Below are 14766 nucleotides of genomic sequence, written 5' to 3' on the forward strand. Positions count from 1 at the left end.
TATCTATAATGGATGCAGGGTGTGCGGTGCACACGGGACCCCGGGTCCAGGGGGGCCTGAACCGCACACCCTGCACCCATAATTTATTTTACTTACCTCTCCGAAGTCCCGTGTCGGGTCTCCCAGTGCTGTTCAAATGCTGGAAAATGGGCACCACAGCCATTTTTCTGGCATTTTGCGCATGTGCTGTGAGCAGATTGCCGGGAAAATGGTGGCCGCGCCATTTCCCCAATGATCTGCGCATGCACAATAGACCCTGGGCACACTCTAGTGCCCAGAGTGTATTGATTCTGCGGTGGCCTGCCAGCCGCGTGACTGTGTCAGTCGGCTGCTGGCCACTGGAGTAAGAGCAGGGGGCCCGTGTCAGGGGATAAACATGGGCCTCCTCCTCTCTAAAGACAACCCTGAGTGTCTGCTTTTATTAAATACACTTAATGCAACATATTTTAATGTCAGCTGCTTCTTCTATGCTTTTAAACCATTACCAGAAGGCCGGATACAGCACGGATCGCAAGTCTGCACATGCACGCACACAGCCCAATCACTGAGCGATGGGACATTGAGCTTACCCCGATTGCTTCCTGATCACAGTGACCGGTTCATGCATGCGCACTGCGCAGCATACGCATGTGCAGAACTCAACAATCAGCAGAGTGCGTGCGATTTCTCATCTGTGTACCTTGCTGAATCAGGCCCAGAGTTCATTGTTTTGGGGTAAAGGGAAGCGATCAGTTTTTCCACTGTATTCACCACACATTTATATAAGCTACACATTTTGAATAAAACAATCATAATTTATTACTCAACATTTTGAAGATTTTTTAAAAAATGTTTAAAAATACCATATGAGAAAGACATACATCTTAGAGTATAGACACCTCAATCAGTATATTTATGGACCTATTATGGGTCGTTATTCAGAGGTAGTCACATCAGAAAATAAAAAATAAAAGATAATTTACATAATAAAAAAGAAATACTAAAAACTAGAAGCAAAGCATCGTTTCAAGTTTCACTTCACAGAAAGTACGTAAAGTAGGGAGGAAGTAATACTCTTGTTAATGTTTATTCTTAATTACGCCTGTAAGAATCAGGGAAAAATACACATATTGCTTCTTCTCCAGTTCTTTGTATATGCAGAGAAGCCGAGAAGTTTAAGAGGGATGCAGTTTGGAAGCCATATGTCTAAATGCCGATCGCTGGCTTCGAGACTTTCTAATCCCGGCGTGGTACTAATGGCAGACGTCGAAAACTCGACGCCTGTCATTAACCAGACTCCGGAAGACCGACGCCCGGCATACCGAACGAAGGTAAGCCGGTCCCGAACAGCCGCGGGGAGGAGGGTTAGGTTTGGGGCTCCCGGGGGGACTTAGGGTTAGGCACCCCCGGGGAGAGGTTAGGGTTAGGCACCCCCCCGGGGGACTTAGGTGTAGGCTGTGGGGTAGGGGGGGATTGGTTTAGGCACTTAGAGGGGGGATTAGGGTTAGGCACAGGGGAGGAGGTTAGGGTTAGGCACCCCCTGGGACGGTTAGGTTTAGGCATGGGGAAGGGGGGGTTAGTGTTAGGCACCCCCGGGGGGAGGTCAGGGTTAGGCACCCCGGGGGGAGGTTAGGGTTAGGCACCCCCCCGGGGGACTTAGGTGTAGGCTGTGGGGTAGGGGGGGTTAGGTTTAGGCACTTAGAGGGGGGATTAGGGTTAGGCACAGTGGAGGAGGTTAGGGTTAGGCACCCTAAAGGAGGGTTAGGGTTAGCGGGTTAAATTAGGTTAGTTTATACTTCGGGATCTTCACCCTTGTCGGGCTGCACACTGTTGCAAATTCAAGATTCCTTATTATACAATTGTATCCAACTTTGTATAGTCTCTGAATTTAATCCTATGGTTGAAAAGCAGTTCCATTTAAAATGTCATATATATCCACTGTGCTCCATGGTATAGTGAAAAAATTGGTTTAAATATACATGTACTGTATAGATAAAAGAAAAAGAATCGGTCTCACCGCATTTGTATTCTCCAGGGCTGGTTCTGTGATCACCTGTGGGAGTTCTGTCTCACTTAATAAAAGTGGGAGATATGCATCGAGGTCCTTAAAGAATCATGTAGCTTTATATTGATCTAGCCTGGGGATGTCCACCCGGTATATAGATTTTGGATTTCTACAGCGCAGTGTATGCGGCAACAGTGGAAGAATCCAGTCAGCGGGCACCTGTGGTTAAAGACGCCCTGAAATATCCGGGTTGTTGGGATTGCTTCAGGGTTAAAGCCCCTGGTACCGCTGGAGATGTTGTGTTTCAAGGTGGAGTGTAGCTTACGTGTCGCGGACACCTAGCTTCTTCTCCTTCAAATAAAGGTTTAAACATTGCAGTGAAAAGAGGTATCTCCGTTTCAGGCTGTCACAGGATCGATGCCTTGACGCGTATCTCTGCCTTGGTATCCAGCAGTTTCCTCAGAAGGATCAGACTGGCTGGCTGTGACTGACCGGGATCGTATTTATTCCTGTAGAACAGGTCTGTGCAGTTTGCACAATTCATCATTAAATAGCCAGCCTTACTAAAAGTTTGGTTAACTAAGAGAGATCCCCAGAGTTCATTGTGTATTTTTTGAGGTACTGGGATGTGGTACAACACTGCGGATACTTTTCATATGCATATAATAGATAGCGAGGGGAAGTAGGTGTAAATGCCTTTAAGCGCCTAGTTTTGTGGATAGGGGAAATTTGCCTGTAGATGATTGACAGATGGCAGGATGTTGACTGGACCAATTGGATAGTTTAGAGGAGGTGCCTATGTTGTATCTTGGTGAGCTCACAATTATGCCTTTTTACCTGTTGGATTTTAGCAGGGACACTTGAGTATCATCCTACACTCTCAATTATTTTATGATACTGTTAATTTCTCCCTCCTATTCTCAGAATCCTTTCTGTTTTCTGCCCCATGTTCCTTATTTCTCTCATCCTTACTGTACCTGATCTCTCATAATTATATCTCGCTTCTCATTTTTTCAACCCGTTTTTCCCTTTCCAGTGTTTTCCATTGTATATTTCCCCTTATATATTTATTTTCCTTTTCTAACCTCTGCTCTTTTTTTCCTTTCTTTTTCCCCCATGTATTTCCCTCTCCTGCTGTTTCACTGATTTGCCTAGACCCCTCTCCCCTCATTCTTAGCCGATGTGGCCATCTGCAGCTGCCGGACCATGGCACTGGTGGACAACATCCCCCTTACTGCCCCCAATAAAGTGCAGATTTTCTGGGCTGGCTAGGCCTCTTACTCATATCACTGGAGAGCTTGATAACCCCCTGGCAGGCCATCCCAGTGTCCCTCCTTTCATTTTTTTTCCCACCTGCCCTGCCCAGCCTCAAATGCCTTTAATTCCCCCACCTTTCTCCTCCAATCTGGTCAGCCTTCTTTTGTTTCCTACTATATCCCCCCATTTTCTCTGTGCCTCCCCTTCCTTTTTCAACCCCTCTGTTTTCACCTCACCCTTACAACTCTCCCACGCTTACTCATTTCTAGCTAGCCAAACTTTCCATGCCCCCACCCCCACTACATGCTTCTTTAGTGCAAGTTCTGCTGTTTCCCCTGTCTATGACCCGGTGCAGTGCCAGAGACATCCTTATTTTGGTGTCCTACTTCACTTTATGCCATGGTCATGCCCTGCTTAACACTATGCCATGTAATGCCCCAGTTCACATAATGACATTTTGTGGTGCCTCGAGTTCACAATTTGCCACATTGGGGTGCTACCAGTACACAATATGCCACACAATGCCCATGGTTTCCATTATGCAACACACTTTAGCCAGTACAAATTCTGCAACATTGCTGTGCTCCCAGTTTCTATTATGCCACATTGCTATCCCCACATTTCATTTGCAGACACAATATAATTTCCCAGGGTCACATTATGCCACATTCTGATTCCCATGTTTCATGCTGTGTTACTTTGTAGAACACTCCAGTTTATGTTTTGCTAAATTATAGCACCCTTGGTTTGGTCTGTGCTGCTCTGCAGGGCCCAGTTTATATCAGATACCATTTAATTGTCCTTCAGAGCATGTCATGTGACTTTGTGTCCCTAGGTTAGATTATAATTATTAACATTTATTTTTAAATCACCAGCATAATCCTTTGTTCTTTAAAATTAGGAACAAAGTATTAATAAGACAATACTAAGTAATAACATAGGCAAAGAGGTAATAGGGCCCAACTCACAATCTTAGGGGTAAATTTACTAAAGTGAGAGATTTTAGAAGTGAGTTTTAAAAGTGATGTTGCCCATAGCAACCGATCATCTAGCTATTATCTTCTACAAGGTGCTAGTTAAATGTTAGGTAGAAACTGATTGGTTGCTATGGGCAACATCACTTTTAAAACTTACTTCTAAAAACTCTCACTTTAGAAAATTTACCCCTTACAATCTACAGGGATATAGGAATTTGATACATGATGATTAGACTACATATTGCAAAAGATCCATCCAGATTGCAGAGGTTCTTGGTGGTCTGTATAATCTGGTCAAACAAAAATGTTTTCATGGGGTCTTTTGGTTGTGGGAGTATAGATAGAGAACATGTTAACTTAAGTTATCTGTGGACAGTATAAAGGGAGCTAGTTAAATAAAAAAAAGCCTATGGAGGCTACGTAAGTGGTTCTGGAAGAGGTGACTTTTTATATCACACTTGAAGGTTTGGAGGCTAGAAGAATGAATTTGCTTTAGGGAGGACATTCCATAAAGTGGGTTCAGCCCCCCAAAAATCCTGTAACTGTAAATGGGAGCTGGTAATTTGTATGGATGAGAGTCGCAGATCTTGGACAGAGTTGAGGGATCGAGCTGGCTGATATTTTTAGATGATTGAAGAGATGTACTGTATTTTGGTGCAGTTTTGTTTATGGGCTTTTATATTAGCAAAAAGTATTTTATATTGGATTTGATAAAACACGGGCAGCCAATGTAAGGACTGAGAGAGTGGAGCAGCAAGGCAATTTGGAAAAAAAAAAATCAGTCTAGCTGCTGCATTCAAAATATATTGTAGTGGTGCAATTCTACTTGGGGGAAGACCAGTAAGTAGGCTATTGCAATAGTCAATGCGGGAGATAAGCTGTGCATGAATTAAAGTTTTCGCAGTTGAGATATGTGCATCTAAACAGATTGAATGTTGGGATCAAAGGATAGTGGTTAACAGTATCCAATGCAGCAGAGGGATCCAGGAGAATTAGAAGTGAGTAATGACCTTTAGATTTTGCAGTGATCAACTCACTGACCACATTGTTTAGTGCAATCTCAGAAGATCAAGTAAATTGTTTAAGCAAAGAAAGCATACGAGGCAGGTGGAGGCAAGTCTCTAAGAATAATGGAGGCCAAGGGAACAGAGAGAGGACAGTAATTTGAGAGAGAATAAGGGTCATAGGCCCTCATTCAGAGCCGCTCGTTACCAACAGTACGCTCGTTGCGTTCCGATGTTGACTAACCGCGCATGTGTCGGTGTTACACTGCGCATGTGCGTACGGCAGATTGCGAGCTTTTTTTCTCTCGTTCCTAAAATAGCGTACAGGAAGTGACATGTCAAATGTGATTGACAGAACAGGGCGTTTTTGGGTGTTGACGGGGGTGGAGATGGAAAAACGCAGGCGTGGCGAGGCGTTTTTGGGGCGTACATACATTAGCAGATGCGAACGTCAAATGTGTTCGGACCGTCACATACGTCACTGGAACATCCTCTTTCCCTTCAAAATGCTCGCACAGTTTAGGGTCTGGATTACTCGACCACATTGGCGATGGCCTTCTCCTCCGTCCCGGGACTCCATGATGTTGCAGCGATTAATCGCGTGTGGTCACAAAAGCAATTAGTGTTGTATTGAAAACCGGCTTGGTATGTGTTTGGCAAGCAGTTTATTGGGATAGCACAAAACCGTACGCAGGTGGAAATCATACCTGCTAATGTCAGGATTACACAATCAATTGGCGTACATTTTTTGGGGGTTTTTTTGGCCTCAATTTGTTGTTTATGGCCTATTGTGACAATAATGTCATCATGTTTTAATTAGCTCCCCTTTTTTTTTTTAATGTGGAATTTGCATCGTTATGTGATTTTTTAAACGTTCCTTCAAGAGGCCTTTTTTTTTTACAAATGAAATTGTTTTTTGTGTCCTTTTTTGCCTTTAGGGCCAGGATTAAATGTAACCCATTTGTACAATAATGTCACAATACAATGTCAGATTTTTATCATAAATTTATTGTTTAAACACAAACCAATTGGCATAATATTTTGTTTTCTTTTTTTCTGGCAATGATACTTTTTATAAAAAATAAATAATCAATAACTGCTAACATAAACGTACAAAAATAAATTAAAAACATTTCACAAGAAAGGAGAGGGAAGTTTTGACCAGAAAGGAATATGAGCCAAGCACAGAAGGAGTGTGGGAAAAGTCGCCATTGCTGTCACCGTTTTTTCGCCCGTTTGGATGGGGGAGGGTGGGCGCCTGACCGGGTCCGGGATGCCATCGGGCTGGCCTGTCCAGAGGCAGATGTTGTGGCCTCTGGACTAGGCACAGGGCTAGGCACATTTGGAGGATTGGCTGATGTTGTGCCAGAGGTGGAGGATCCTGATGTTCCGGCAGGAAGGGAGGTCGGCTCCACCATGTGCTGGCGAACGAGCTGCTCCAGGGCATCGGCGATGCGGATGTTGGCCCTGGTATTTTCCGCCAGGGCCTGACCAATGGTCACGTTGGCCGCAGCATTTTGCTCCAGGGCCTCAGCCACCCGTATCAGACTGGCGTCCATCCTCTGCAGAATCTCCGTATGGAAATCCGATTTTAAATTGAGTTCTGTGAGGAGGCCCACTGCCTGCGAGGGGGCACGCCCTGGACTGGCTTCTGCAGGGTCCTCAGCCGGATGTACTGGATCCTCCCCTGCAGAGCCAGCAGAAATTCTGCGGCCAAGGCTTCCCTCTGGAGCAGACTCATCCGCCTGTGTCTCTGTTGGAAAAATGAGAAAAGAGTCACATTAGAATCTACATATTGGCACAATAGCATTTCAGAGTTGGTGACATCACAATACTTACCTGGGCCAACATGAGGAGCCGCAAAGTCTGGCATGTCCGTATCCATGTTGGACACGCCAAACACCTCCACAGGCTGCACACACCCCTGTGCCAGCTCTTCTAAATCCATCAACTCCAATGACACAGGGGTGGGACCCCCACCTGTCCCCCTTGCATGCCTAGCCCTGTCCGCGAGTTTTTGCTTTAGGCGATATTTGAAGTCGCCCCATCTGTGGGGAAAAATGGAAGCCATTATCCTTTGGTTTAAAATGGGGTTTGTTTTTAGGGGGGGCAAGGGTTTACTTACCGCCGTTTGACATCCCGGGCTAGACGGACATAATCACCCACTCTATTGACAGCAACGGCTACCTCTTCCCACATTCTCCACTTCTGGCTTAGACTCATATTCCTGTCTGCCTGTGGTAGGATGTCCACACACTTCTGGATCAAAACCTCCATCTCCTTTCTTGTGAAATGTGGCTGCCTTTTTTTTTTGGCCGCTTTGGCCGGAATACTGGGCCCAGCAGCCTCTTCCATGTCATCCTCCTCACCTATTTGTGTAAATTTACAGAATTCACAAAATCACAACTTGCCTAATCTTATGTTTCAAATTAATCGTTGATAGAAAATGCATGAAAGACTTACCGCCTGACTCTTGGGCATTTTTTCCCTGGTCTGTCGCCATGTCTGAGGTCCAAACAAGAAATACACCAGAATTTGAATGTGTTTTAGTGACGTATTTATACATGCGTCCTTATTTTGCGGCCGCATCATTGATTGTGCGGCCCTATGATCCCTCCTTAATTTGTGCGGGAAACGAAACACTATTTATGGCTTGGTGTGTCTCAAGTCGAGGTGGCGTTTTTGGATTGTTGGAGGTTATCTTGGCTGGAGTTTATTGATTGCGTAGAAAGGAGTTGGAGGTTGGAGATACGTTTGTTGGTTAGATTTGCGTTTTTTTTTCCGTTATCTTTGTTGGTTTATATTTTTGGGACCTCGTTTCTTGATTTGGTAAGTTTTGTGAAGTCTAACTTTTGTTCAATTGTTGTTTCATTGTGTTTCGTATATTTTGTAATTTTTGGATCCCTAATTTCTTCTATTTTAGATTTTGTTTATTTTCGACCCCAAAGACCTTTTGATTTTGCATCTTAGATATTTGCTCTTGGTAAGTCCATTTTTTATCTTGTATTTGCAAACTAATTAGCGTATTTTTAGTAGTTACTCTTGTGACTTGTATTAGCGAACTAATTAGCGCATTTTTAGTAGTTACTCTTGTGACTTGTATTAGCGAACTAATTAGCGCATTTTTAGTAGTTACTCTTGTGACTTGTATTAGCAAACTAATTAGCGCATTTTTAGTAGTTACTCTTGTGACTTGTATTAGCGAACTAATTAGCGCATTTTAAACAGCTTAATAATCATTCTAACTTTTTGGTGGTTTATCTTTCGCTTTTTGAGCCAACATTTCGACCCGTTTTGATGTACTGTGTTAAATGTCGCTTTGCGGTTTTGCTAAATGGGTGTTTGGCATATTTTAACTTTGGTCTAGCACAAAATTTATAAACAAAAATGCACAGAGTGAAATGTGTCAAGTAATTTTGGTGTTTATTTTCAGTTTGGACGTATCATGACAATACCCCGGCATGTAAGCAGCAATGGATGGTATCATCAAGCTAAGTTGTTTTAATATAGTTTTGGGGTGGGTCAAAAGCCTTACTTTGAAATCTTTGAATTTCAGGTTGATCTGGGGCGGATTGTTCTGGCCATGCTCTCGGAAGCCGACCAACCTCAATCTCATCCCAGGCGTAGGCATCGTAGGCATGCAAGGCCCCAGATATTTCAAACACATGTCACCCTTTATGGAATGCCCGATGATGAGGTTTTAAGACGCTACCGTCTACCTCCCAAAATCATCATAGACACTCTCTCATTAATAGAAAGTGATCTTGAGCGGCAAATTGACAGTCCAACAGCAATACCACCACTGACGCAATTTATGGCGGTGTTACATTTCTGTGCCTCAGGATCGTTTCAAACAACGGTGGGAATAGTGGCGGGCATCTCCCAATCCTCCTTTTCCCGGATCCTGAGGGCAGTGATGGAGGCACTTTTCAAGCACCTCCATCATTTTATTCAAATGCCTTTGGATATGGGTGCCCTTAGTGTGGCCAAGGCCAATTTTTACCAAATAGCTGGCTTCCCACACATCATAGGGGTTGTGGATGGTACTCACATACCACTTCAGCCTCCAGCACGGCTGGAGGCAATATTTAGAAACAGGAAACACTATCACTCCCTGAATGTAATGGTGGTATGTGATGCCTCCCTCCAGATCCTGTCCCTGAATGCTAAATTACCAGGAAGTGCACATGACTCCTTCGTCATCCGGCAATCAGGGATATGGCAGAAATTAACCAACCTACAAGCTGGTGATGCGTGGCTTCTGGGTAAGTGGAGACCTTTAGTACATAACAATGTTAAGCTTGATACACAGTGTTCCTGATGTTGTCTCTTATTTTCCACAGGAGACAGTGGATACCCTTGCATGTTCTGGCTGCTCACTCCTTATTTGGCTCCCACACCAGGCCCACAAAGTGAGTATAATTCCGCACTTACAGCCACCAGGCAAGTGGTGGAGCGCTGTATCGGCCTTTTAAAAGGCCGATTCAGATGCCTCCACCGCTCTGGTGGCGAGCTCATGTATTTGCCGGATATGGTGTCGAAAATTGTGGTCCTGTGTGGGATATTTCACAACATCGCCATAAGGAGTGGTGTCCCAATGCAGCCAGAGGATGCCTTACCTGAGGATGGCCCCCCCAAGGTTGGTCGGAGGTCAGTATGTGGGGGGGCCATACGCGATGATGTGGTGGCCAGATTTTTTAGGTAAGTTTGACCAAAACTACAGTGTTTATACCTAATGTGTTTGTGTTTGTTTGCGAACATCTAATTTATTTTTATTTTTTTCACCATCTTCTGTTTGTTCACATAATCTTTGCCACTCCAACGCTCACTACTTCCTGCTACCCTTACCAAACCTGGATCTGGTGATTTTGGGCATATATTCTGGAACCCATATCGCAACGCCATGTTTGTGGAATCATGTTGGCATGGTCCTTCGTCAACCAGTTCTTGATTGTTTTTTTTATTTAAATATTTTATTTGTATGTGTTGTATTTGAGATTATCACTGTTTTTTTTTTTTGGGAGTGACCACTTTGATTTCTCATTTATGTTGTGAATAAATGTTTGGAGAGTGAAATGGTCTTCCTTTTTTTGGACGTTAACAGCAAGTGTAAACCAGGACGTTAACAGCAAGTGTAAAACACCTTACATTTGACTAAGGGGTAATCCAGTACTGACACCAGTTGATGTAAACTGAAATATGTTTTCAGGTTCCCAACCCACAGCAAAAGGAAGCCTGTCCAAACCTTTGGATTTGGAAGATTGGCCTAAGCAGCTTGCACACCAACTAGGAACCTGTAAAATGTCGAAATAACTAATTGACACTACACCCAAAAAGGGAAATGACATTGTTACTGTTATGTGTTTCTTGTGGCTGTTTAACATACAAATACAAAACACAATCTAACTTTTAAAAAAGGGAAATCCTTGCAGGAACAGTCTACTTATGTCAGGGAAAACTATTTTTGTTTTGGAAAAAAAGAATGAGCCAGAACGTATATTAGAACTAAAAAATTTATTTAGAAAACGAAAATAAACAAAAAAAACTACTGGCGAAGGATGCCAGACAGCCGGTCAAGGCCCACAAGAATGCCAATGACATGTTGGCGCATCTGGCCAACACATTCGTCCACCTCTTGTCGACGCCTCTGTTCCTCTGTGGGTGAGAAAAGTGTGTGGATTAATAAAACAATAGGGAATCCACATTAAAAAAACAAAAACACAACGAAATCACTCCTAAACCTAAAAAAAAAAAACCAAAACAAAAAGGGGGTGCTGCCAAAAATACAAGGTCTATGTACAAATTCCCACAGGTGTGATATGTGTATGTTGAAATCAGCAGGAAGAGGTAAAGGCAAACTGCTAAATCACCAAAAGTAAACCAAACAAGCACGAATAAAGGCACGACACATGATTACATACAAACAGTTTGTGGTTAAAAAAAATGTGAAAGAAAAACATACCGGGAGCCAAAACGGGAGCTCCGGAAGTCCCTCCATGTTCTTCCTCGGAGGAGCCTTCATTCCCCAAAGATCGGGGAGGGGTAATGACGGACTCCGGGGAGGGGGTAATTGGAAGAGGGGTGGGTGGAGGAGAGGGGGAAGTGGGACGGAGGGGAAGGAGGCCCAACAGTTCCGGGAGAGGGTCTTTGAAGGCTGGGGAGGAGTGGGGTATTGGGGAAATATTTGGGGTGGAGTGTTGGCTGGGGGTTGGGGATAGTGGCCGGGAACGCCGTCTGGCCGGACAGTGACGGCGTAGTCTTGGCTGTCCTCCTAAAATATGTCAAACAAATTGAGGTTAGTTTCTGGGCAAATCCGGGGCCCAAATAAAAAAAAAAAAACCACCAACAAAAAACATGCAAATAGGAGTAGAATGAAAAAAACAGAAATAGAGGGAAAACATGCACACGCAGATATGAGGACAAATAATAAATAGGACAGACAGGAAAACATGCACACGCAGATATGAGGACAAATAATAAATAGGACAGACAGGAAAACATGCACACGCAGATATGAGGACAAATAATAAATAGGACAGACAGGAAAACATGCACACGCAGATATGAGGACAAATAATAAATAGGACAGGCAGGAAAACATGCACACGCAGATATGAGGACAAATAATAAATAGGACAGACAGGAAAACATGCACACGCAGATATGAGGACAAATAATAAATAGGACAGACAGGAAAACATGCACACGCAGATATGAGGACAAATAATAAATAGGACAGACAGGAAAACATGCACACGCAGTTTGCCCCACAAACACAAACATGAAAACCACAATACATAACATTTACTTTCCAGGATCTGCATGCGAAAGCATGTCAGCAAGCGGGGCGTTCGCCGTTGCAGGTCTGACCACCTGCGCTCCAGCTGCCCGATGTTGCGGCGTGAACCCAAGGACCGCAGGCGGGACCGTGCCTCCGCATACGCGGAGCGTTCTGCCGGTTGGTGATGGGTGGAGTCTGGCTGGTGATACGGCGATCCATCACCTCCGTAAGCACCAGCAGCTCGCGCCTGGTGAATGCGGAGGCTCTCATGATGGCAATGGAGTTTTTCATACAAAACATTTTTGATAAAGTGTGCAAAAAATTTCTGATTGGCTAATGTATTTTGGAAATTAACTGGAGCAATTTTATTGGTTAGTGTATGAGTCATGTGTTCAACAGGGCCAGAAATCTCTGGAGAGTTATGATAGGCTTGATGCAGTGACATGCGTTTGCAAATTTAAATAAAGAAATGAACCCCGGGAAATATGCGGGGATCCACAGCAATAGAACAATTGTTTAATTGTGGTTCACATGTTTTTTGAACAATAAAAGCGAATGTTCCATCCGTACGTATTCTGCGGGTAAACACAAACACGGACAAGAGTAAAGTTTCTTGCATTGTGTTGAAAAAAAAAAAACAATTAAGCTAATTGATACATTGATTGGCATGATACGATTGAGGGAGGTAGGCAGAATAAAGGAGCAGGTAATCGACATCTGACAAGGCCACTTCCGGATTCACTTGTGCGTGCGTTCCCTTCAAGCCATTTCGGGGATGTACGCTCGCTATTTCGCACGCTCGTTAGAGGAGGGGTCGCCTGAGTTTAGGGAGGAATTTTAGATGCGAACGAAAATACGAGTGAGCCATTGAATTTAAATAATTTTGTACGTACGCCTAACGTACGTGCGCCCGCTTGCGAGTGGGTCTGAATGAGGGCCATAATTTTAGTTTTTTTCAAGATAGGAATAATCACAGCATGCTTGACTAAGGCTGAAAATAACCCAGCAGAGAGAAATAGATTGCAGGTTTTACTTAAGGTTGGGATAAGCAGGGGAGACATGGATCAACAGATTTGTGAGGTTATAGGATCAAGAGGAGAGGTAACAGACTAGAGATTGGACACTTCATCCTAATTTGTGGGAACAAATGTAGAGAAGTTGCCAGAGGCTTCAGGGAAGAGATTGAGCCAGCAGCTACAGTAGCTGAGGAAGAAGCTGAGGAAGAAGATGTCCTTAGAGTAAGAAGGAAGATCTTGAGCACTCATAGTGGTAGGTGGGTTTGGTGTGGGAGGGGTGAGCAGAGTGTTACTTATATTTGGTGTTTGAAGCCCGAGTAGAGAAAATAGTTTGGAAGTATGTTTGTCTAGTAGTGTCTGAACATATATGTAGGAGTGGTTTATAGCAGTATATGAGTGAAAGTCATGCAAAGTTCAGTATAGGATGTAGGTCAATGGTGTTCTGCTTTTGTGAGAGTTTGTGCAGAAGCTGTATTTCCTTAGTGTGCCATGGCTGACATCAACATGGATTGTGAAGAGCATAGGCATCAGAATAGCTAGCCGCACGGCCGGCGGTTCAAATCCCGGCAGCTCGACAGAGGAGGAAATCCTTGTCCTAAAGGTATAAACTTACCTAATTCTACCCCCTAAACCTAACCCTCCTTTAGGGTGCCTAAGCCTAACCTCCCCCCTTGTGCCTAACCCTAATCCCCCCTCTAAGTGCCAAAACCGTACACCCCTCCCCGCCGCCTAAACCTACGTCCCCCAGGGGGGTGCCTAACCCTAACCCCCCCATTCCCTTAGCCTGACCCTAACCTCCCGGGGGGGTGCATAACCCTAAGTCACCCCCGCAAGCCATAAAGCTAACCCCCCCAGCGGCTGTCCGCGCTCGGCGCACAGCATACCTTCGATTGGGGTGCCGGGCGCCGGTAAAATGACAGGCGTCTAGATTTAGACACCTGTCATTTAACCCTCGCCGGGATTAAGCAGTCGGGAAGCCGGCGGTCGGCATTGCGTCCGCCGGCTCCCTGAACGTATACTGGCTAGCCCCCAAAAAACATTTGAAAGGCACGGCGGCTGTGGACAGTCAGGGGCTGTGCTTTATAGCAATAGGCTGTACAGCCCCTGCACAGCACAAGGGAGGAGGTGTAATGTGCGGCCTTTAAGTTAAAAGACCGCACATTACACATCCTCCCCCGTGTAGTGCAGGGGCTGTGCAGCCTATTGCTATAAAGCACAGCCCCTGACCATCCTCGCCCAGCAACAGGTAAGAGAGAGAGAGGGTTGAAGCGGAGGGAGGCCCAAAAGGTCATCGGAATGATTTTATATTGCCCCCCCAGCATAAAATCATTCTGATGCCCCTGGTGAAGAGTAATTAGTGCCACTTGATCTAAGGCTGTTTACTAGCATTTTATTAAAATGTGGCACTACCGTCTCAGGACAGGAGACTGTAGAAATTAGAGTTGTTGCGGAGTTGTTGATAGAACTGAGATTTCTGCAATTATGAGGCAGTTTGGTGGAGTCTATCAGCAGTGAGTTTGAAATAATGGAGGAGAATTTGCAGTTAATAGAGTGATCGGAGAGAGAGAAAGAGTGTTAAAGAGATCAGAGCATAGCAAAGAGAATACTAAATAATTGCAGTGGCTACAGTATCTTCATGCAATGGGCCGTATTCAATCAGACGCGAAAAGCCGAAATCCGGGTAAAAGTATTACCGATTGTGTCTTTTTGCCAGTCAGAAACTTATCTCCATATTCAATTCAATGCA

General features: G+C 44.4%; 1 protein-coding gene across 1 annotated transcript in view; it reads right to left on the reverse strand.

The window, feature by feature from the left end:
• The window catches only part of LOC148518857 (alpha-2-macroglobulin-like protein 1), a 241494-nt gene that overhangs the window by 107422 nt on the left and 119306 nt on the right, over window positions 1-14766 (reverse strand). The gene's annotated exons all lie outside the window — the stretch shown is intronic.

The sequence above is a fragment of the Taudactylus pleione genome, unplaced genomic scaffold, assembly GCF_031769625.1.
Source record: "Taudactylus pleione unplaced genomic scaffold, aTauple2 ptg000198l, whole genome shotgun sequence".
Taxonomy (NCBI): Eukaryota; Metazoa; Chordata; class Amphibia; order Anura; family Myobatrachidae; genus Taudactylus; species Taudactylus pleione.